This window comes from Squalius cephalus, assembly GCF_949319135.1.
Source record: "Squalius cephalus genome assembly, chromosome: 22".
Lineage (NCBI taxonomy): Eukaryota > Metazoa > Chordata > Actinopteri > Cypriniformes > Leuciscidae > Squalius > Squalius cephalus.
Genome location: NC_137143.1, coordinates 8,414,611 through 8,441,017, shown reverse-complemented (window position 1 = coordinate 8,441,017; position 26,407 = coordinate 8,414,611). Strand labels below are relative to the sequence as shown.

Genomic DNA, 26,407 nt, shown 5'->3' with positions numbered 1-26,407 from the left:
GAATATGTTTCTCCAGGGCTTTAGAGCAGCCATGGGCACCAAAATGAGAACAAAAGTGGTTTTGGATGTGGGTGAAAGCCTGTCAGCGAGAATGCACTCAAAGAACCGATATCATTCTCCAAATACGCTTAGACAAGGGTGCAACTGGCCGTCTGAGGACTCTGCCAGTCAAACCTGGGATGTTCTGGAAGTTCTACTGGAGAGTTTTATTTTCCTGTCACACTCAGTATTCTGAAGCAAATTGTGTTCTTTGTGTGATGACATTCTCTGTCCTGCAACAGCAAGACTTTAAGTGTTGGTTACTAATTCTGTGATGGGCAAAAAAATGTAAAATATTCACAAAACTTGAGTCTTGTTAAGATTTCATTGCGGTGGGTTTCGAATAGCTTCCAATGTGAGGAACTTATAATGGATGAACATAAAACTCCCAAAGACGACAGATTCTTTCCCCAAGGTGAGCAATTTCTAATGGTATTCTCAATAATTCAGAATCTCAATAATATCCCAGATTAGAGCCACTCACGATCTGAATAAGAAATATAATTGAATTAATAATAAATGATTGAACAAGACAAAGAAACACTGAATTTCAATGAGAGGCTGTCACTGCAATGACATTTCGTTGATGGCTTCAGAGAAAACTTCTGTTAAAGGGTGACATTCAGAAATATAAAACATTTAAATTATATAACTGAATAAAGGGAAATCTGTTTTTATAAAAGCTAAATGCTGCTTTAACAAAAAGCAAGCGACAGGAAAGAAATGCTAGAGGATCAAGATGGCCCGTGGCCCTCTGTATGGTTATTGATTCTGTAACTCAACTGGTAGAGCATGGCGTTAGCAATGCCAAGGTCACAGGTTTGATTCTCAAGAATTCCAATGTGATCTAATTAGTATTCTACAGAAATTCCTTTATACAGTGTAGTTCTAGTACGCATAGATTTGCTTACAATTTCAATGTATTTAGAGCATCCAATCCTTTTATTTATGAACGAGTTTGGAGACCTACAATTGTTTATGAATTCTCTGAGGTTTGTAGAATATTATTATTATTATTATTGTATTATTTAATTTTATTTTATTATTATAGGGGTATTATTTTATTTGCATTAAATGGCATTGATTAAATATCTTAATTAAATAAATATAATGTCCTTGTATTTCTTTGATACATTAAGCAACATTTACCAAATCTGACTTTTAATTTTAAAGTTTACTTTTAAACTTCAGTGTGATTTCAAAAGACTGGCCTCTGGAATCCTTGAGACAGTACAGACACACACTGAGTCAAATAATGCTGTACATGAAATCACATATCTTGAGATCAATGAAGAACATAATTCTTAACTGTTGATGACGTGCGATCTATAGCCGGTATGCAGTTGTGTAGTTGGCTATAAGTACATTCCTGGACTTATTACATGGGCCATGTTGGAGTTGTCCCTTGAGCCGTATGTATCTGACCTTGTATTAAAAACAACCCTAAAAATAATTGTACACTTCAACAATGAGAAAAAAAAAATGCTTAGCACTTGCCAGGATCAGTTTCATTCTATTGTCGTAGGGAAGTACGCATATTTGGATGCAAAGTCAGAATCCCGCTATATGGGATTTCAATTCCTACCTGTCATAAGAGGACACCTATACGTCTCAAAAAAGTTGTACATATGTAAATACGTTTATGCTTTAGACACAGTCAGTATGTTTCAGTAATGCATGAGGAGAGGGCAGGGCAGGGCAGGGAGCGGCCGATCACATGAAGCATTTCGGGAGGTTGAGGATCCATCATTAATAAAAGAACTGCTGAGGAACATTAAAGCAATTTGCCTTGCTTGCGATCCTGTGACTTAAAGTGAGTTTCGTTGACATCTTGCTGTGCAGGCATGTCTGATTACATGAATGGAGGCAGGTAGTTTCCTTGAACATATGTGGCCTGGACTGTAACATTAACCTCCTGCAGCTCAAGCCTGCTGCTCTAGACAGGGCACGGACGGAACAGGGCGAAACGAAACTCTGTCCACATGTTTATAAATAATCAAGAACCTTTCTTTACAACTCATGTTTGTAGGACTTTAAATAAACAACCGTGCCATTATCTCATGCGACTCGTAGGGTCTTGTGTCTAATTGAAGACTTCAGGTATTTCCTTGACATTTAGAAGGTGTTTCTCAAGCAGAATGGCAACTAATGGCATTCGATTAAACAGTTATTTTCACATTTTAAATTGGACTGAAAAAAAAGCCAATCAGTGACATTGCATTCACATATGATTAATGTCCTGTGAACAAAGTTAAATGGCGGTTTAGGCGGATCATGCGTAGCCTCATCTATTTTCTACATCTCATTATTTCTGCCGTGTAGTTTGTATTGATTCTCTGGACTGTGTTCTTGCTTTAAACGGTGTATCCAGAAATGTATTTAACAAACAATCATTATGATATTTAGGATGTTTTGTAAAGGAGTTTGTAATTAAAATGTTTGCACATTTTGTGTTCTCATTTTTGTAGTTCACAAGTATCACACTCCTAACACAAACCCTGGCTTTCGCTGCTAACCTATTTCTGATCAGAGAATGTTGAGCGAATGAGGCTGGTAAATGATGGTGTAGTGCCCTCTACTGTTATCACTCACAAGTAAATGTTCAAATTAGTTTAGTCTAAAAAGAGGGACTATGATGTTCATGGTTTTATGAGAGCTTAATTTGGTAAATTCCTGTAGCACTATTGCATGCTTCTTTTTTTTTCTTCTTCTTTTTTTTTTTTTTTTTTTTTTTTTTTTTGGTAAATGTTTTTGGTTATGTTCTGACTATCTTGTTGGCTTTTGGTGTTGAATTTTACCCTGGAGACTATGGCACTCGCTCAAAGAGAAAATAGCTTTTGGCTTGGAATTATTTTAACATTCACCATTCAGGTATAACTGTCTCTGTCACAGCTTGTTTATTAATTCAGCTAAATATAGATCATGCCATGGACATGACAGAGGTTAAAGATAGTAAAGAATGTCAAGAATCACAACAGTGCAGGATACATTTACAGACTGATCACTGTTCTTTGTAAGTGTGCATTCTACCATGGCATCTCTCTCCATATGCATATGTAGCATCAGTCTTATGCTCTATTGTAGATTCAAATGCTCATCTGCATGTCATTTTCACAGATTATCATACATTAACATACATTTCTGATTTTCTCCATTGAAAGAGTGCAGAGTTGAAATTCTCCATGCTTTTATCTCTGATGTGAGCCTGGGAATCAGGGTGGCAGCTACGGCTATAAATTGCACCATCACCATTCTCCAATCTACAAATTTTGTATTTAATTTATTATTCAGCATTTTTGTTCATTTACACTTCTGCTCATTAGTTAAATTTTGTATTGTATTGCATGATTATTTTTTTTTTAAATTGCATATAAGCCTGTTCTATAGTCAAAATAACAACTGAATAAAAATGTAATCCTGCTCAAACTTTTCATATGCTTAGTTCTTAACTGTCTTTAATAATAATTATAACTATATTGTACTGATTTTTAATGCTTTTGTCTCTTTTATGCTCACCAAAGTTGTGTGTATTTGATCAAAAATAAAGTAAAAACAGCAATATATTCAAATATTGTTGCAATTTAAAATAACCGTTTTTATTTTTATATATATTTTAAAATGTAGTTTATTCTTGTGATGGCAAACCTGAATTTTCAATCAGCCATTACTTCGGCCTTCAGTGTTATTTCATCATACAGAAATCATTTTAATATGCTGATTTGGTCATGAAACATTTCTTATTATTATCACAGTTGAAAACACAGTGTTTCTTAATATTTTTGTGGGCAACGTGATTAATAGAATGTTCAAAACAACAGAATTCATTTTAAATAAATCTAGATAGAAATATTTTGTAAACTTGTAGATAGATTTCCCATGTTTTTCCTGGCTAAATTAAATTATTATTATTATTATTATTATTATTATTATTATTATTATATAATAATGAAGTATATATTATAAGTATATAATTATGAAGAGAGAAAATATAGTCCAGTGGTAAAATGATCAAATGTTATATTAAATATGTTCTTAAAATAGTGCCAAACTGAAAATGTTAAAGTATCTTCTATGTAACTACAAGTAATTAGCACTTTATTACCCACTATTTCTAAGTTAACAGTGTTTTGATTTTATGACTCTTTAAATTGTGTAATTTAGGAGATCTAATTTTATGGTGTCTATCTATCTGCTATCTATCCAGCCTCTGGTGTAACTGATTTAGAGTTTTCTACAGATTCTTTGAAACATACTCAGGAGTTCACCTCATTCTCCCCAGAAGGGTCCTGCAGTGTTAAACCCGTCTTTGAATAGAACAGCTTGCCTGAGGCTCATTTAAACTGTAGGCTCTGAAATGTATACGAGACTTCATGGCATGAATGATATGAGCTGATTATGGCCAACCTCTGCAGTGTATTTAAAACCAATTATGGGCCTCTATGTGTGTCCTTAAAACCGTAAAATTCAAGTTTGGATCAGAAAAAAACTACTTCAGTTAAGACCTCTGCTTATGTTTAGGGATATTTAGTAAATAAAATCATTTTTTGAGCTACACTTTGTGTAAGTGAAAATACTTTGGCATGACTAAAGTTACTGAATTTTAGTATAATCTTGCAGCATTGAATTAGAAGTTAGAACTTTACATAAATACAAGTAAATACATGAATCCCTTTTTTTTAGAACAGTAATATTCTGTCCATTCTGTCCAATATCTGTATATATATATATATATATATATATATATATATATATATATATATATATATATATACAGTTGCTTAATGACATCATCGTCCAGGAATTATTGGTGGGATGGTCAATTGTGTGATATTACCTGACATGGCTCATTCTAAAGAATTGCAAAAAAAAAAAAAAATACAGAAATTAGTATGATGATCAAAATGTGACATTATAGCTAACTCTCAATCCCTCACTGATTTATTTCTTGGCTCTTTTTTTTTCCATTTTGCTAATTTTCTTGCCATTGTGTAGATTATCAAGTTTATAAAGTGTATGTGCTTGAGCTTAGCCAGAGCATATTTATGAAACATAAATTATAATCATATAATACCTCCTTAAAACAGTAGCATATTGGTTTTGAAACATTACAGAGTTGGAAATGTACAACATAATTGGAATGACTCAAAACTTGTAAGCTAATTATTTTCTGTTTGTAACTGTAATTAAGTACCTAAAAACATGTATGTTATAAATATATGTATTATTAATATTTAAACATATTGTTTTGTAAGTATGCAACTTTTTTATTTCTTCAAAACTTCTTTTGAAATAAAAAGAAAATGCTGCTTCTGCTTCTACAAATTCTGAGTGATTAGGCCATGTTTTAAAAGTATATTGCAACATACACAGATTCTTCTTTAGTTTTGCAGTAGTTTGGACACCTGGCTTGTTTTCCCTCTGAAACGTTCAGAGTCAAGTTACTAACTGCAACAACACCTGCACAGATAATATAATTTCATACACTGCAAGTTTTGAAGTTTGGAATTTCTGTTTTGTTTATGTTTCACGAAAATCTGCAATGCAGAAGCAAAAGAAATGGACAAAAAAAAAAAAAAAACAGCACCACTATGGCTGTTCCGATTTGATCTGTATATGGACTCTCACACTCTCATACTTTTTTAGAAGCATTTTACTAGTATGCCTTAATTAACGGTGCCAGTGTGAGAAGTGAGAGCAACTGTGCACATCCAGCTGATGAAATTCTCCTGACATAACTGAATTGGCTAATGATGGTCTGATTCATATGCATGGATAATGTGGTGTATCTGGGTCACCTCATTAGCCTAGTTTTGATCGCTTTAGAATGCAGGATGAATATGCATCCCACCTGTGAGTCTCTATAAACATGAACATTGCTCTAAACAACTCTTTCACCTGAGCACAGAGGCTCGAGCTGAAATCACATCTGTCATAATAAGATACTTTAACCCTGAGGAATAAATCTAAAGGAGACCCTTAGAAGATAAAACACACTATAAAACTGTGACAAACTTTCAACAGACATCTCACATCACCAAAGTCTCACAGAGAGAATATGTATCATAACTCACTGACCACATGCCAAGAAAAAGCTCTGAAAATGACCTATCGGCCCGGAAGATCACATATCAAGTGTGTTCTACATGCAGCACTTTGGTTTCCTCAAGTTGCCATTCAAAGTGACAGCTGTGGTTTAATTAATCACGCTGCAGTGATTGATTTAAATAAAAACTACTAACTCATTAGCATACAAAGAGAGGAGTGTACCTTCACCGAACGACTCTCTTCAGAGAGGTGGAACTGCTTCGCACATGCTACATTAACCCCTGTAAATGATTTGGCTGCAGCGAGGTTGCGATTAATCTTCACAGTTTCTCTGAATCATTAAAGATGGATGGGAATGATCAAAAAACACTTTCACTTTATTTACATATTTCATCATCATCAGCGGCTTGGATTCTAATCAGATGCATCCATCAGTACCTTTGACTAAACAAATTGATTGCGGTTCAATGAAAGCAAGGAAATCTGACCTGTTGTACAAAGATGTTAACATGCATGGTCAGTGTCACATTTGCTTATTTGACTAGTGAGCATGAAATAGTCTTAAATATCTTAAATTGTGTTAAATAGTCTTAAAGATTTCATTTCCATTTCCAAATATAACAATATATATTCCCTTTTTGACACTTTTTTTTCTCTTGGTGACATCCCCCTAATATTAAGATTAGTTGTTGATCAATATGGGGTTTTCAATATCAGATTCTTGAACTTTTAAATTTGGTCCCCAACAACTGAACATTAATTTTATCTTCGACAAAAAACAAAAACAAAACAGGACAAGCAATGATGAGTGAACGGGATGGCACATTTGGGAAAAGTCTAGTATAAGTTGAATTCAGAATTGTGTCGGCCACACCACCATCCCCACCATCCCAAACACTCTTATATAAACCTGAGTTTGATTTAAGAGCAGAATCTAATACAAGACATCTTATTGATATCAAGTGATTTAGAGCATGACAATAGTGCACACACTATGAGCGACAATCCAGAGTGCAAGACTCCCAGAAAGTCCAAACCATAAGTACATATACTAATAAGTTTAAATCTGTATGTTATATTGGGAATGTTTCAACAATTATTTTTATTTATTTTTTTATTTTTTTACATTTAAAGGTAGCCTACTCTATGTAACTTTTGTCCCTCCAGCAGTTACAAAAGCAAAACTGCATGCATTTTGTGTATGAACATTGTTTTGGTTGCGTTTCCACTCTGCGTAACTGTGAGGATGAATAGGGTTCTTTCTCATAACTAAAAAGAGATAGAGAAATTATCCTACTGCTCATTAAACATTACAACTAGTTTAGATGGAAAGGATCTCAAGATGACTAGGTGAAGGCGTTACTGTAGCTACACCCATTAATAGACACTGTGTTCTTCCTTGAAAATAAATTCCAGCAGTTCTACAACAGCCCATGAAATGACCCTTCACAATAGATAATGCTTTACAATAAACTCTGTAAGAGATATAATATGGCAATATATCTGTTTAATAAAATACCTTACTCACCATAAAAATGCCATCTCCGTGTCACTTTTACAACATTTCAAATCACTCCGTTCTCACCATCTCCGAAAAGCCAAGCCAATGTTGATTCTGGTTTTATTAAGAGCTCTGTAGCGTTCTCTTTTTGCCAGCAGACTCTCAGTTTGTGTTTATTATTTTTAAACAGGTGATTCCCTGGAGGTTTGAGATTCAGTTGCTCCATGTCAACCTTTCTCACTTATTGTGACAACTAACCTCTACCACTCCCACACCATAAATGCATCAATTTAACCGGGGCAACTTCTCTATTTATGGATATTATGAGACACGAGACAAACTTTTTGTTATTATTATTATTAGCTATTAAAAATAATGTATTTTCTTTAACATTTTGTTGAGGACTCTTAGGGTGACAGTAATGTGCGATCAGTAAAACAAAATATTTGTTGTGATGAAGCTGTGGCCTGTTAGAATTTATTTGTGGATATTTGTCTTTTTGGAATTATGAATGTGATGAATGTGAAAGAAAATTCTTTCTCACAAAGTTCTAATAAATAAAACAGAAGTTACCAAAAAAATAACTCTTGACTCCTCTGAACTAAATTGAGCCGAAGTCAGAGCAAAACCTCCTCCCAAGACAGTTGAGTATGTGAGTCAGCAGAATTTCATGTGTTGGAAAGATCCTCACTGTAAATCTCTCCAACCCTGAATGCCAGCCCTGAACCAACAGCAGCAGCTGGTCCGAGGGTTCATCTGATCCCACTCAAATCATCTGCCCTGATACAATCTCCTACATTATACAGTATCCACAAGCCACTGGCAGAACATAGTATTTAATTGTATTTTCTGCTGTTTTTAATATAAAATATGAAGCAATTGCAGCTGTCTGAGAGCTATAAATAGTCCAAACTGGATTTCCCCTAATTATAAATCGCCAATATGTGTGAGACTATCAAGATAAAGCAAATAAAAAATATGTTTATAATAGATAAACTTTTTTTTTATTTTTATTTTTTTTTTTTTTTTAGATAACGACAATGAAAATTTAACTTTAGGCTGTAACTGACCATCAGATATTCTGTGATCATTTATTCAGAAATAATGAATTAAGTGCATTTTTTCTCACTTTTATCTTCCTCATTTAATAAATATAGACACCAGAGCAACGGTAAAATGGTCGGCGCACCGCTGGCAGCCAGGCGAGTCTTTGTTTTCACATTGATGACCGCAAAGTATTCATGAGAGAGTGCATTCAATACCTCTCAGGTTACAATTACATAAGACACAAGACATCCATTATGGCCACTGTCCTGCCTCACCACAAATTATCTCCATACAAGTAGTCTCTAATGGCCTGCTGTCAGAGAGGAGTTTCAAACCATTAAGCAATTTAAAAGGAATCCGAGCAAACAGAGATAAATCACATTCAGTCCTCTAACAGGGCCGTGTGTTCACAATGAGGAGAAATAGGTATAGCATAAATGCCTTCAACACGATAAAGCAGGAAAAGCATGAACCAAAAAGCCTGGATATTAAGATATGCTTAAAGTATATCAGACATATGGATGAATGTCATACAGTTTAGGCCTGAATGAGCCAAAATAAAAATAGTGCCTAACATGATGAAAGTAAAGAGCTAAGTTAGGTGTTGCTCACTGAGGGATTGAGAGTTATCTTACTTGAGGCTGTCATATGTATTCTGATATTTTTTTTAGCATCTTTGTATATTGATTGTATTGATTCTTGAGTGAATGGATTTCTACATTCAACAAAACAAGAATGGAACATTTTAAATTGAGACCAATTAACCCCACAGAACTTCATACAATTAATCAAATTATTGCTAGAATGCACTGATGTTTGATCTATTGTTTTCCCAGCAAAAATGATGTCACTTCCTGACATATATAAACAAGCGTGATATTGAGGATTCAGAAAAAAAAAACACAGAGAGAGAGAGAGAAACACACACACACGTTTTCATGTTTGATGGCCATATTTGTAATGGTTTTAATACAGTAGCCTACAAACTGTATGCTCTATCCACTTACACTAACCCTAACCCCTAAACCCATCACAGAAAACTCTGCTATTTTACATTTTTAAAGAAAGATCATTCTGTACGATTTATAAGCTTGTTTCCTCATGGGGACTAAAAAAAATTCCCCACAAGGTCAAAATTTACCGGTATTACTGTCCTTGTGGGGACATTTGGTCCCCATTATGTAGTGAATACCAGGACCAAACATGCACGGACGTTCTGTTGGAAATATTTTAATATATCATTTCTAATAATAAAATGAAGAAATATGATAATAAAATGCCATGTTTTCATGTTAGAAGTGCATATGGACATGGTAAAAATGTCCACTCCATAATATCCACTCAAAAGAGTGAAATGATTAAAATCCACTTAATTGAAGTGTTGTGAGAAAAAAAAAAAAAAAGAAAAAAAACCTAAACCTAAAATGATGACTTTCTTGTTTAAAAGATTTGAATATTTAAGACATATCCAATATGTTAAGCCATATAAGAGAATAGGAATAACCAAGGAGGTAAGAAGCTGTTTCTACCTTGATCTTTTATTATTTTATGAGTATAACCAAACACAGTCTGGTTGACTTGGTCATATTAAATAATATTTTTGACTTGAATAAACTCAGAAAGAAAGAAGACGACATTTCTCCTAAAAAAAAAGAAATGTCTCCTAAAATACCAATAGAAGTAAGAACAATCTTTTAACAATTAAACTTCTGGACAAATCCCCACACAGTGTCCATAAACTCTTTATACTGGATTATATTCTCCGTTTGTTGAAGACAATTGCCCTCCCTCTGTGCACTCAACAGTTATTGAATAATGCATCGACAAACATCCAGTGAAATAATCATGCAGTCAGTCTTGATTAAAGATTTTTGTATTGTTTAAATTGTAGCAGCAGGACCGGGTCAGTGAATATTTGATTTAGGAATCTGAGGTAATACACAATATTAAGGCAATATGTGGGATTTCAGAAGAGTATGTCTGAAGTGAGCATGTCCGCACCCCATGAGGCTGGATCTCTTCAATCGGTCGCAAAGTGGATTATCCCCTGCGCTCCTAACACAGAGTTTAGAAGTTTCACACATAATTTGTTGTAATAAGCATTAACTCAGTGGTGGCTACAAGGAAGAGAATAGAAGGAAAACGCAAAGGAAGGAGAGAGAGAGAGGGGAAAGAATAATGAATAAATTAGACACGCAGCAGGCTTGCCTTTTGCCAGAAAATTCAGTTGTCCTCAAGGAACCGCAGGGACACCAAATCATTTTTCTCGCACTAGCACAGATGCTGATCAGAAACTACATGCTTGACATGCTAACACACCTTATGAGCAAAGGCCGCTACATCGTTCACTGTCAAAAGTGTCACAGTGTTTAGGGTTTTATAATAACTTTGCTTCATTAACCCACAATTTGCTGCTAGTTCTTGTTTTAAAACCAAGCTATGACAGGAAGTAACTTCATATCAGTACCAAAATTCCAAACTCAGCAGTGTTAGTCCAACTATATATATATATATATATATATATATATATATATATATATATATATATATATATATATATACTGTATGTATATATATATATATGTATATATATATATATATATATATATATATATATACTGTATATTAATACAATTTTACAGAATGGGCAGTTTGGCACAAAACAACGAGAAGCTTAATTTTGTTGACGCATTAAAGGTAAAAAGATAGAATAAAACAAATAAAAAAAATAAAAAAAAAGACTAAAAGTGATTTATTTAACTGTCAAAAACATGGTGACAACCAAAGCACTGAACTGTTTTGCTACACAAAAGATTACGAAAATACCTTTTTCATACTCAAATAATTCATTCAATCTTTTTTTAATTAGTAATTTTAAAATTAACTTCCCCATGCTTCTTGAGAAAGACATTTTAGGAGACCCATTTTGCGTCAGATTTAAAGCTTTAAACTGCTGTGTGTGCAGTGCAATGTGACATGCAAGACACGGAAGCACCCTTAATTGTTGGAAAAAGCAGCTTGTTTCTATAAAAGCTACAATTTTTTTAGAAAATATCTCAGCTAGGGTCATGCAACTGCAAAATGTAGTTAGTAGTGTTACTAATTTTAGTTAATTACTCCCCAACATTGTATAAAAAAAAATAGGGTTGTGACCTCTAAAAACACAGGATCAACTACTTTTCTGAATCATGTACCAAAATAATCCACAAATATATATCTAATGCATATCCGCTTTCTTACCTGAACTGGGGTGCTGTGCATTGTGGCCAAGAGCTGGTTATGTTAGTGTGTTTGTCAGTGGGCTAGTTTGCTATGTGGCTTGCTCTGACACACTCTTTAAGGTCCATTGTGAATAGAAGGCCTGTGCATAATAGACACTCCACGATAACAAAGACTGATAATCCCGTCTGCCCAACAGCTCCCATGTTGCGGGCCGACATTTTAAGGGCAGTTAAGTTGCTGTGTGGCGACACTGAATGAACTGTGGGTAGAGAGAGTCACCCAAGAAGCCATTATCTATGGCAAGCAGCGTCAATTCACATCAATTAGGGTCCATCCAAAGTGTTGGTGGTGAGGCTTCAAATTAATAATTAAATAAATAAAGCTGACCGCAAGTGGCTGCTACACAGCCCTTCAGTCATTTGAGTGAGTCCTCTGAGTATTAGCACACAGAAAGCCAAAAGTGGCGGCCGGAAAAAGAGGCTTTGTTACTCTTTCCTTCCTTTTAGTTCTGTAGATGTGTGCAGATAACTGATCGCTATCACTTTCATCAAATAACTGACCGATCAAAAGCATTTTTATTTTGTTAATTTATACCCATGCAAGCAATCAAACAAAATGTTTTAAAAATTATAATAATAACTCTTAATAATAACTTTACACATAAACATGCATACATACATACATTTGTTAGTTTAAAAAACAAAGTGTCTGTAAAATGTGCCTAAATGTTGATTGATTGTCAACCCCATTGTCATGTGTGTCTTGTTTAGTTCTGTTAGTTGATATGTGTTTTAGTTTGGTTTTGGTCTGTTCCTGTTTTGCTGTGTTCCCTGTCATTGTTAGTTGACCTATAGTTTGCCAGTGAGTGCCAGCTTGTTTCCATAGTTACTGATTAGTTTCACTTGTGTTTCATTAAGCTTAATTTTGTTTACTCAGTGTAAATATAGCCCCCAACATTCTGTTCATTCCTGTCCATTCTCATGTTAATGCTAAGTTGGATGCATTTATCTAGTTCTCCTGTGTTTCTGTTATCTTGTTTATAAAGTGAAATAAATGACTGCTGTATTAGATCCTGCCTCTCAACTCTCCTTGCCACAATCAAATTGACACTCATGAGGTCAAACTAAATATTATATGTATACAAGTTTTGCAAACCTTTAATCTATATTTGTTAAATCTCTAAATACAGTCTGCACCCTGATTTGTATGATTTTGTAATTCTGTAGTAATAAACATGAAATGAAATTAAATAAAAATAAAAATGTGTAACAAGGTTGCAGATTTACCCTAAACTAAGTTGTAACTCAGGGGCTAACTAGTTTGGAAATATTGTTGGTTTATAGTATCTGATTTTCTATGAATTCAAATAAAAAAACATTCATCATCATATTTCTTACAATTCATCAGGTCTCAGGGTTGAACTGCAGTTAAAACAATACAATTTGTATGAAAATTGAAAACAAAATGAGAGTTCCCTTTGTCATCAAAGACGACACTTTGGGGAACGCCTCCTGCATAATAGTGTCTGAAGCATGTGTAAAACTAGTCCAATCTCGATTGGTGTTGCGTCATGATTAAACGTGACTGTGCACACAGAAGAACTCGCTTTGTGTTATCTGCCTCATACACTGCATGAAAAGACTCAAATCCGGCAAAATACGGGTATGGTAAACTCCTGTGTAATTTGATGTTTGCCGGATGTATGTGGGAAAAAGCGGATCAGAGTAACATGGAACAGTATATTTCCAGATAAACCCGGAAACCTCACATATGCGGACATATACAGCTGAAACACTGCTGGGTGTGAGAGGACTGACAACTGTTAGGTGTGAAGACCTTTCATATGTTAATGACTGACACTAACACAGTGCTGGCTGTTCTCAGAGGGAGGGGTGGCCAGGGAGGACTTCAGGATTGAATTATCTCTGGACTACTAGGTTAGGCTACAGCAAACAAGCTTTTTGTACAGAAAAATAAATAAATTCTTAAGGCCCTGAAACACAAAACCGACGTCAAAGAACTAGCAATGACTAAAGCCGACTCTAGGGTTGGCTCACGTCGCCTGTGTCAGGGCCTTAAAACCACTGCATGAAAAAAAGTCTCTTAATCAAATATTTTTTATAAAAACAGGACAAAATAAACACCCAGTCTGAACATATACATTCACAAAAACATCTGAATATTTAATGAAATAAACAAAGGAATTTAATTAGTGCTGGGAAAAAATTAATCGCATCCAAAATAAAAGTTTGTGTTTGCATAATATATGTGTGTGTACTGTGTATAATTATTTTGTATGTATAAATACACACATATGCATGTATTTATTTAAGAAATATTTGCATGTATATACTGTATATACATTTATACATAATTTATATTATATATAAATATAAATAATTTATATATAAATAAATACAAAATCTTAAATATATACATGCATATGTGTGTATTTATATATACAAAATAATTATACACAGTACACGCACATATATTATGCAAACACAAATACACTTTTATTTTGGATGCGATTAATCACGATTAATTTTTTCCCAGCAATAAATTTAATGGAACAAATAAAGAAAAATGAACCAAACATTTCAGAATATCTCAAATTTTATTGTGAAGTTTTACAAATTGCAGACAACAACATTTGTCACCTTTTTCACAATTGGCTTTTAGCTTGCTTAGTTGGGGACATTTAATTTAATATTCAACAATATTATTGATCTGCCTGCGTTGACACTATTATATGAGATCTGAACTGAGCTGGACGATGATATCACGGTTCCCTTTCGTAAAGGGAACTCCCGCTGCATCGATACTCGATACTTTGGGGAATGCCTTCGGCATGAAGCGTCTGAAGTCAACTATGGAACTATTCCAATCTTGATTGGTGCAACGTCACCCGTGACGTCGCATGTGACGGTGATCCGGAAGCTACAAAAGGGTCACAGGAACCAGGAAATGTTAGCTTCTGGTCTTCAGCAAGCGCTCTATGTCATCTTGTCTGTTCTATTTGGTGTTGTTTGTCCCGTGAAAAGAGTATTATTTATGGCGAAAAAAGATAAGCTATTCAGGCAGTGTGCGTCCCCTTGCCCACGTTATTTAAGCGAGGATGACACACACACGCTTTGTGTAGTTTGTCTGGGAGTGGAGCATGCACGGGCGGTGCTCGAGGGCGCTGTCTGTGCAAACTGTTTTCAATGAAAAAGCTCCGCTCCCGTTTGAGCTCGCGATTCCAGTGCATCAGGTCCCGCGTCTGTTGAGGCAGCGTGGCGCTTGTATGCATGTGATTCACACGTGGGGCTGGCATATGATACTGAGACGGTTGCGACCCTTTCTCAGTGTTTATTAACCAGCTCCACTGGTCTCGCGCACGGTTCGGAAGCCCGCGCTGCGGTTTCTTCCGACCGTGTTAAAGACACAGCGTTTGATTTATCTGGCTCCGAGGAGTTAGATATTATCTATTAACACTGAATCACGTGGATAGGGGGATTCGCCACCCCATATTCCCGTTAGTGAGGAGTTGCTGGAGGTTGTAATCAGGGCAGTGGTTAAATTAAATGTTAAATGGCCATATAATAAGCAGGAAGCGACTAAGAAAAATAAAATGAATGAGCGCTTCCTGCAGACCCAGTCACAATCTTCGTGTCAGAGCCTTCCCTTTTTCACTGATCTCCATACTGAGGTATCAAGATCGTGGAAAAATCCATTTTCATCTCAATTATTTTCCCCCATGTATATATTTACTCATCCATTAGGGAATCTAATGAAAATGGTTATTAGGTGATGGCTCGGGTTGAGGAATATTTTGCGAAATATTTTCTCCCCGACATTGCGTCACCCCTGATAGCTCAGACACTTCCCTCCAAATCTCGTACATCGAATTTGTTAGGGAAAGCATATATGGCGGTGGTCGAGCTGGTGCATGCCCACACACGATGGGGTTATTACAGGCATACCTGGCTGACCTCCTCAAGCAGGTGGATGATAACTGGGAGGTCTCACTCTATATTACTGAATATCGTAGAGTATCTGACTTATCTCTCCGTATTATTAAAGAGACGGCCCGTGCTATTGGCCGTTCTATGGCAGCACTAGTCGTCTCAGAGAGACATTTATGGCTTATTCGCTTGTGGATCGGGAAGAAAGACAGGGCTTTCCTTCTCGATGCTCCCCTTTCACCTTCTGGCCTCTTTGGCGACGCGGCAAGAACCGTTGTCGAGAGGCTTCAGGAGGCAGAGCGACAATCAGCTATCCCCAGTTGTCAGTCCAGGTCTCATGGGGTTGCTGCCAGGGGGCAGCCTCATGGGACAGCCGCCAGCTCTTCATATTTTGAGAAGGTTTCCTCTCGTGCCCCCCCGTATAAGGCTTGGGGCCAGAAGAAACATTCTCGCACGAAGCTCTCCATACCGAAGACAGGTCTGAGGATTGTCTCTCGGGCTAAGAAGGCTTCAACTAAGAGGTCTTGTCGTAACACGCAGACCCTTATGGGCGTTCCCCCAGGAGAGCGAGTACAGGAGTCTCGCCCCCTTATGCAGCCCTTAGGAAATCGATGTTTGCTTCCCGCCGCCGATGGCGCTTCGGGACACATCGGCTTCCAGCGAACACAAATCGCAGTATCTGCCCGAAGACGTTGCGGCACTGTCGAGTTCGCCGCCTCTCAGGAGGTCTGTAGAGAGCATATTTCGGTTAGTTCCTGCCAGTTAGCTGCTTCAGGTCACCAAAGCCATTTGGAAATTTATAGCCGAGGCCAGTCTCGAGGGACTGGTCCCCATAATGGCATATTTAGACACCCCGAGGGGTCTTCAAAATATAGCCTAGGGGGTCCTGCTTATGGTGGAGCTAATATACAAATATTATCTACTAAGGGTGGTTCACATGTCGGCCAGCCCCGAGCAGGGTCGGTTTTTGGAACAGGAAGTCTAGTCCCTCTTAACACAGGAAACCTCAAAGTGGGCTCTTCCTTGGTTACGGGAGCCCGGGTTCTACAGCTGGCACTTCATAGTTCCTATGAGGGGGGGAGTTAGGCCTTATTTTGGATCTCAGGGTACTGGATCAACCTCCGAGGGGGTTCAGATTCAAGTTACCGACTGTCAGTCAGACCAGCTCCGAGGACTGGTCTGTCTTGATAGATCCACAAGCTCCTTAACTCCTCTTTCCCTTCTAACCCCATCACAGGAAGTTTTGGGGGGAAAAGCGCATCAGTTCTGGACTCTTCCAGTCGGCCTAGCCTTATCCCCTCGCACCTTCACTAAATGTATGGACACGGCCCTTGCTCCATTGAGACTTCAGGGGGTCCGTATCTTATAGATGACTGGCTCATTTTGGCTCAGTCAAAAAGAACTAGCAATTCAACATCGAGATGTTGTTTTGCGCCATCTGAGGTGCGTGGGGTTGAGACTCAATGTCAAGAAAAGTTCCTTAACTCCTCTTCAGAGGACTACGTCCCTGGGAGTAGAGTGGGACTTGGTCACAATGCGGGCACAATTGTCTCCTGCTTGTATAAATACTATTTTAAACACAATGAAGAGTATTAGGTTAGGCCAGGCTATCACTGTCAAACACTTTCAAAGAGTTTTGGGTCTTATGGCTGCAGCTTCCACGGTAGTACCCTTTGGTCTGCTCCATATGAGGGCCTTGCAGTGGTGGCTCAGGAACAAGGGATTTTCTCCTCTGGGAAAGCCTTTTCGTACGATCAGAGTTACGCGCAGATGCCTTCGTTCTCTTGTCGTATGGAAGAAACCATGGTTCCTGTCTCAGGGCCCGGTTTTGGGAGCACCATGTGAGAGAAAAACTCTGACCACGGATGCGTCCCTCACGGGCTGGGGTGCGGTTATGGAGGGCCGTTACACCCGAGGTACTTGGAAAGACCATCATCTCACATTGTATATTAATCGCTTGGAGATGTTGGCTGTATTTTTTTGCCCTGAGGCACTTCCTTGTAGACCTCAGAGGCCATCATGTTCTTGTTAGGACAGACAATATGTCGGTGGTCTCTTATATCAACCGCCAAGGAGGTTTGAGATCTCGCCCTCTTTGTAGACTGGCGTATCAAATTCTTCTTTGGTCCCAGGACAAATTTCTCTCTGTCAGATCTATTTATATTCCTGGGGTTGAAAATATGGGAGCAGACATCCTGTCGAGGCAGGGGCCGAGGCCCGGGGAATGGTGGCTCCACCCTGAAGTGGTTGAGCTTATATGGAGAGAGTTTGGCCGGGCGGAGGTTGACCTGTTCGCTTCTCATGAGAACTCTCATTGCCCGCTCTGGTACTCTCTCTCACATCCAGCTCCTTTGGGCTTGGATGCCACGGTACAGATGTGGCTGAGGTCACATCTGTATGCTTTTCCCCCGATCGCTCTGCTCCCTGGGGTTCTAGAAAGGGTCAGGAGGTACGGAGTGAGACTACTCCTTGTAGCTCCGTACTGGCCGGCCCAAATTTGGTTTTCGGACCTTATTAGTCTCTTGGAGAGTCCTCCATGGAAAATTCCTATTAGGAGAGATCTTCTGTCTCAGGCTGATGGTATATTATTTCATCCCCGACCAGAGTTATGGAGACTATGGGTCTGGCCCCTGAGGGGGTCCCACCCATAATTAGGTTGCCCTTTCCACCGAGGTGGTCAGGACATCCGTACTAGAACCCCACTCTACTAGGAACTAAACAATTAAGTTAGGGAGGGCATTGAACCCAGTTTATTACTGCCCACTGGCTTCAGTACTGGTGTTCCATCCCGCTCTCTAACGGGATCTCCTGTTCATGCTTAGGGCCTCTGTGGCGGCCTCAGTGCCCTCCGCAAGCCTCTAAGGGTGTTCTCGAAAGGACGTTCCCACTGAAACTCCATGTTCCTGTAGATTGGAGGATGAATCCTGTCATCCAGCCTATTGGCATCAGGCTGATGGGTTATCCCTGGCACCCATCATGTCCTGTGGGTGAGGTATACAAATATATATTTGAGATATATAAGTATATATAGGAGAATCTATTGAGTCTGCTTCCTGCTCGTCTTACTCCCTGGAAGAGTGGTGGTGCTGCCCCCTCTTACTTGCTAGCGTGGGAGCCACTCAACGTTATTTTTGCGCGGTACTGAGGTACTTGTAGGCAATGTTAAGATTCTTCAGGTATTCCATCCTCCATCGCATGTGTCGGATGGTCAAGGTCGTAGCCTTTGAGGTTCCTACATTAGGACTCAGGCTGAGAGGAGTCAGTCCATCTAGTTATGCATCAAGGGATAGGAGCTATTCCCTTTATTAAGAGTACAGTTGGTTATCTAAAACCACTCATATTTGAAGTACAAGGTGCGCTTCTGCCTTCACCTCTCATCTAATATTTTCTACTGTCTGGGGCTCCCAGCCATGAGGTCTGTCGAGCCTCCGGCTCCAGACCTCCCCTTCTTGCACCAAATCTTATGACAAGCTAGTTTGGATCTGCCCTCTACTCATTCTATCGTCCGTGAGTGTACCAGATGCTTTATACCAGGGCGTTTTTTCTCTCAGTGTGGCGGCGTGGGTATTCGTTCCCCAAAGTATCGAGTATCGATGCAGCGGGAGTTCCCTTTACGAAAGGGAACGTCTCGGGTTACGTATGTAACCCTCGTTCCCTGAGTAGGAAACGAGACGCTGCATCCCTCGGCCACACTTTTCGCGCCCCTGAGAACGACTTGCTTTGACCAATTAGAAGCTAACATTTCCTGGTTCCTGTGACCCTTTTGTAGCTTCCGGATCACCGTCACATGCGACGTCACGGGTGACGTTGCACCAATCAAGATTGGAATAGTTCCATAGTTGACTTCAGACGCTTCATGCCGAAGGCATTCCCCAAAGTATCGAGTATCGATGCAGCGTCTCGTTCCCTACTCAGGGAACGAGGGTTACATACGTAACCCGAGACGTTTTCTCCAAAGTGGCTATATATATACACATTTAAATGTATTTATTTATTTATACAACAAAATGAATCACCACTGAACTGACTTAAGCTGGACTGTGAAGCTATTTTCTTCTGGAAACAAACTTTCTTGCATTATTTTCCTGTTATCTCTGTAAAGCTACTTTGAAACAATCTGTATTGTAAAAAGCGCTGTATAAATAAAGGTGACTTGATATTTATTAAAAAGATAGAAGGAACCTGAGCTTTTCTACTCCACTGAATTGAAGACCGAGGTCACTACAGTTAAAATCTCTTGCTGAGTTAATCCACCTTTAAACTATTAATGTCTATGAACAAATATGTATTTTATGTTTGTGTGCCTCAGCATTTCTGAGTGAACACCGCTGGTTTACTCACTATTTTAAAGTGTACTGTCGATCACGTGATATGACGTCATGACGTGCAGCTGACGTTACCTGAAAAATCTATCCAAGATGGCTACCCTCTCGAGCGACGTGGTATCAAGCATGAAACAACTTGTAAGTAAACTTCAAAACTACTTTGCTTGTTGTAATATTGTAAGAATATCACATTACACGTGATATTTGACTGTTAGACGAGGCTATTTTTAAGTTGCAAGCGCGGTGCCGCGGGCGCGATTGCCGTCAGTCCGCCTGCTAGTTACAGAATATCCTGTGTAACGTTAGCAGTTACTGTTAATGTCGTGGCAGGGCAATAATGTTAACGTTAGTCAATAACTCTTTTCAGCAAGCGATAGTCCTTCTGTTTTTGAGTGTGTTGCTGCTGTTTGTGTTAAGCACCCTGCTCTGGCAAGTTCAATGTGATGTTATTCCTACATGCACCCAAATGAGCTAGTGGCTAACGTTAGCAGTTACGTTAACTTTTACTCAAACAAAGTTAAGGTTATGTACATAATAGTTACCGAATGAACTATGCAAGTTTTTATTAAACCTTTACAAACGTCTTTTCATTATAGGTTTAAGTGGAAGGAGTGCAGTGAGCATCCCCCAAAATCAAGGTGACTCAAATGTTAATTTAGGCTGTAACTATTTTTCACCATTTCTTTTATTTGGAGCCTAATTCATTAGCATCAATCAAATGTCTCTTAAAAATTAAATCTCTTGCTGTCTGTTTTTGTGTGCATGTGCAGACCTACATTGTCACCAGAGAGCAACTTTATCGGTAAGTTACATTCAGTTGAAATTTTGTATCATTAATTTGTAAAGAGGTTGATTGCATAATTTGACTGGTTTCATATTGATTGTTTTATCTGTGCAGGTGAAAGGACTTCTTGGGGAAATGTCCGGCTCTTCGGATTGAATCACAGGTAAAACAGACTCACTTCTCTTTTCTGCCACTCTTCACACATATTTCTATGCCAAATTTTTAATATGTATCACATTCAAATGGAACAGCAAATGCCACTATTCACTGTGTGTAAGAACTATCACTTTGCATGTGACCATGTTGCTCAACAATGTATTTTAACTGAACATGTTGCATCACAAATGTGTTTTCTGTTGCAAATCGAGTATAAGTATTTTTATATAATTATTTTTGTTTGTTTTTGTAGCTTTGTGCTGAGTTCCAACGCATTACAAACGTCAACATACGGAACCAGTTCTATGCTGTGCTTGACCAACATACACCTGCACTGGTGGCCTTGTATAGGCAGAAGGCGGCACGAACCGGTAAGATATCAGAGGCGCTGCGTTACATCTTAAAGATTTATGAACTGATATGTTTTGTCTCTTATGTTTACTGTGATGGCCAACTTATTCAAACTGAAAATTCAGTTTTGTGGTTCTTGCAGATTGTGAATCCACTTAAACGCTTTTTAATTTCAAACTTTACAGGAATCTGTAAGGCGCCTCCATAATTCAGAGAACAACCCACACAAATACGATCCACAAACCGGGTAAGACTGCGTATTGTATACTGTAAATGTTAGTTTAATCTAATACTATATGGATTTGAAATACCAAAACTGAATTTCATTAATGATGCCTGCAACTTTTTCCCCCAGAATAAATTCATCACATAACCTGGCAGTGACCACTTATCTCTTCAAAGAATTAAGGACAACTTTTACAGACGTTGACCCTGAATGTGCAAAAGGTAATCTTAAAGATGTTATAATCATTTTAATGTCCTCTGTTTTACTTAGTTTTATTGGAATTACATTTATTTATGATTTATTTAACAGGTTGCAAGACGTATTTTGAGACTTTGTGGAGGAAGTATTTTTTGGCTCAGCCTGAAAAGGCCCAGAAAAGAAACACTATGAGGAACATTGCAAAGAACCGTCAACGAAAGAGACGGGTAAGTTAACCCTCATGTGGTGTTCAAAACCCTATAACAACTGTGGTGTTCCTGGTGAAAATGACCGGCCCATAAAAAAAAGCTTATAAATCACTCATTATACCATATTTTCACCCAATCTTGGATTCAATCTTTTTGTCAACATGTTCTCTTTCAATTAGGACTGGTTTTATATTTTGATTTGCATCTGAATAATCATAGGCCTCATTTATTTGAGAGTAGGCATTTCATTTTTTGAGTAATTTTTTTTAAATTTTTGAATAATTTTGGAAATATTAAATAAAATCTGAAGAAAATTGGTATTGTTGATCACACTAGTCTACTCTAATATTTCACCAGGAATTTTGTTTTGAAACTTTTGTTTTGTAAAAAATATGGCACATAGTCACACTTGTGGTGTTCCCGGTCAAAAATGACCGGCCTATAAAAAATAGCTTATAAATCACTCATTATGCATTATTATCACCCAATATTGGATTCAATCTTTTTGTCCACTTGTTCTCTTTCAGTTAGGACTGGTTTTATATTTCTATTTGCATCTGATTAATTGTAGGCCTCATTTATTTGATAGTAGGCATCTCATTTTTTGAGTAAAAAAAAACATTATTTTTGAATAATTTTGGAAATATTAAATGAAATCTGAAGAAAAGTGGTACTGTTGATCACACTAGTCTACTTTAATATTTCACCAGGAATTTTGTTTTGAAAAACTTTTATTTTGTACAAAATGGCACAGAGTTACACTTGTGGTGTTCCACTGGGCCATTGAGGGCCACTGTTTCAATTGGCCATTGAAAGTGAATGGGAGAGACATGTGTTAGAAGTCCATGAGGAATATCTTTACATCTGAGTGATGGATTATGGTGAGTTTGAGCTCTTTTTAATCTTAACAATCTCATGTAAATAATGATGTGCCATTTTCCACAATTTCTGCATGCTTCATTGAGTTATGAGTTAAAACGCGACATAAGTGCTAGGCTACATCTATATTCAAGGCTCTGTGAGCGCATGTGGGGGTTTGTGTGTTACAACTCAATTAGGAATATCTTTAGATCTGAGTGATGGATTATGCTGAGTTTGGGCTCTTTTTAATAGTGATAGTCTGCTGAAAATAATGATGTACAGTTTTCTACGAACTGTGCATGCTTTGTGAAGTTATGAGCGAAAACCAAACACGAGTGCTTCATGAGTATATACTGGGCTAGGTGCGTCTGTGGTATTTTCTGTGTTAGAACACCATGAGGAATATCTTTAGATCTGATTGATGGAATATATTGAGTTTGGGCTCTTTTTAATCGTGAGCTCCTGCTGTAAATAACGATGTGCCATTTTTCATGATCGATATAATTTTCATGAAGATATGAGTAAAAAGGCCAAGTCTAAGCTACCTTGGTTGGCTACGTGAGTCTGTGCGTCTGTGATATTTTTTTGTGTTAGAACTCCATGAGGAATATCTTTAGTTCTGAGTGATGGATTATGTTGAGTTTGGACTCATTTTAATTGTAAGCATCTGCTGTAAATAATGATGTGTCATTAACCACAATCGGAGCATGTTTCATGAAGTTACGAGCGGAAATGTGTCTAACATTCAGCATCCATACATGGTTTACACATGGGTCTCTTGAAGGGCTTCTTTTAGAAAAACCTCGCTCAAGTTTAGTAAAAAAGCCTGAAACAATTATGCTTGTTGTATTCTACTCATTGAGACCTTTCAAATTACATATGACACAGGACTATCAGAGCTATATGATGTATTTGACATATTGCTGAATGTAATACAAAAAAGTAGTTTATAAATTATGATTTTTTTTATTTTTGTTTATCAGCAAATAACTCAGCACTACTTAGGAGATAATCAAATTGGCTACATTCATTGTAAATTTCAGACTCTAAGCTTTCAAATGACACCTATTTTAAGTTGATCAAGGTAATAGTTTTGAAAAATATTATGATTATTTATTTCACAGCTAGGTGGCGCCGGCGGGGGGTACACTCAGTTTTAGAGTGATAACTCAGCAGTCGTTAGGAGTTGATCAAAGTGATTAGATGCATTAAAAATCTGAGATTCTAAGCTTTAAAATGATACATAGTTTGTGTTGTTCCATTCATTGGTTGCATTGGTCTCTCCCATTCACTTTCAATGGCCCATTGAAACAATGGCCCACAATGGCCCTCAATGGCCCAGTGGAACACCACAAGTGTAACTCTGTGCCATATTGTACAAAATAAAAGTTTTTCAAAACACAATTCCTGGTGAAAAATTAAAGTAGACTAGTGTGATCAACAGTGCCAATTTTCTTCAGATTTTATTTTATTTTTCCTAAATTATTCAAAAATAATGTTTTTTTTTACTCAAAAATTGAGATGCCTTCTCTCAAATAAATGAGGCCTACAATTGATCAGATGCAAATAGAAATATAAAACCAGTCCTAATTGAAAGAGAACAAGTGGACAAAAAGATTGAATCCAATATTGGGTGATAATATTGCATAATGATTGATTTATAAGCTATTTATTGTAGTCCGGTCATTTTTGACCGGGAACACCACAAGTGTAACAATGTGCCATTTTGTACAAAATAAAAAATCTTCAAAACAAAATTCCTGGTGAAATATTAAAGTAGACTAGTGTGATCAACAGTGCCAATTTTCTTCAGAATTTATTTAAAATTTCCAAAATTATTCAAAAATAATGTTTTTTTTACTCAAAAAATGAGATGCCTACTCTCAAATAAATGAGGCCTACGATTAATCAGATGCAAATAGAAATATAAAACCAGTCCTAATTGAAAGAGAACAAGTTGACAAAAAGATTTAATCCAATAGTGGGTGATAATATAGCATAACAACTGATTTATAAGCTATTTTTTGTAGTCCGGTCATTTTTGACCGGGAACACCACAAGAGTGACAAGGTGACAAAACTCCCCCTAAAAAATTAAGAAAATTGTCACAAAACATTTCAGAAGTAGATATACCATTTGAGAAAAAAGTCACTAAGTTTCAGTCCAAAGCGATAACATTAACTAGTATTTTCAGGAAAAAGAAAATCTTCTTCGGGTCAAAATGACCCGAACACCACATGAGGGTTAAGAAACTGGTTAAGCATTTTTTTTTTTTTTTTTTTTTTTCTTCAGAATGTAACTATCCTCCTCTCTGTGTTTTAGTGGTTAAATTACTGTCATGTTTTGCAGTTGCTGGAGACCAGGTCCAGTGTTGTACAAACCAACACAGAAAAGGAACTGTGGAAGACTGCAACAATATAGCTGATGTCTGATGAAGATACTATTGTTGATGGAAGGCCAGTGTGGATGGTGAGGTCTCCACCAAACAGAACCACAGAGTTATCTGCTCTCTGCCAGGTACTACAAACCAGACTAGTGGCTGACCCACGCTACGTCACACCACCAGTGCAGCATGGCAGTTTAAAAAATGAATATTTACATACATTTTATATACACTTTAATTTCTATATTTCTTATTTATTGATCTCGTTTTATATTGTATACTTTGTATATTTGTTCCTTTTTGATGTGCATGTTGCTTATCTCCACGTTTTGTATTTTATTCCTTTACACCTTTGTTCACATTTCTTTTCCCCCATTCATTTTAATGTATGTTTATAATGTTCTTTGGAATGTTCATGTTATATTTGTTTTTGTTCCTTTACATTTTCATCCCTTCAAATATTTTTGTTCCCCCATTCCTTTTTAATGCTTGTTTATAATGCTCTTTGGAGTGTTTTATTTACCTTAATAAAAATGTCAGACTTTCTCATTGTTCTTTGTGTGTGTTTTTAAAATTATATTTGAATGTATTAAAATTGGGGTAAGGGGGGTTTAGTGTATACTGAGCAATATCTGCATAGCTGGCCTATAACCAATCAAATCACTGTGCGATAAGGCCTAGGGTGGGCTATGTTCTAAAAGTAACCAATCAAATCACTTTCCTGGGTTTTCAATGTGTCCTGTCCTCCAATAGTGGTCTGGGTAATGGGAGTGGTTTTAAAAGAAAAGGACCAATAGGGGGGAAGGCCAAAAGGTGCACAAAGGTGTGAAAATGTTCTCTTGAAAAAACCTTTGATGGGATTACTTGCCATGGCAACAAATGGCTGTAGCACGGAAGTATACGTCCACAATATACATCCGATTTGGTATCATTTCGGATGTATACGGATATATACAGACCCATGGAATTTGAGCTATCCGGCCAGTATACTCCTGGATTCTTCCGAATTTAAGCAGTGTATACAGGAGTATACTGGTCCGGATACACCTCTTTTCATGCAGTGATAGCGGTGCATGCACGGGCGGCTCTTGAGGGAGCTGCCTGTGCGAATTG

The 26,407-nt window shown here is 37.4% G+C and overlaps 2 long non-coding RNA genes across 2 annotated transcripts in view; one reads left to right on the top strand and one right to left on the bottom strand.

Moving 5' to 3' along the window:
- The window catches only part of LOC307150038, a 371,381-nt gene that overhangs the window by 292,880 nt on the left and 52,094 nt on the right, over positions 1–26,407 (bottom strand). The window lies entirely within an intron of this gene.
- Positions 21,029–21,662, top strand: LOC307150672. The gene is made up of 3 exons (XR_013819759.1): positions 21,029–21,073; positions 21,320–21,437; positions 21,603–21,662. It is a non-coding gene; the product is annotated as an uncharacterized lncRNA (long non-coding RNA).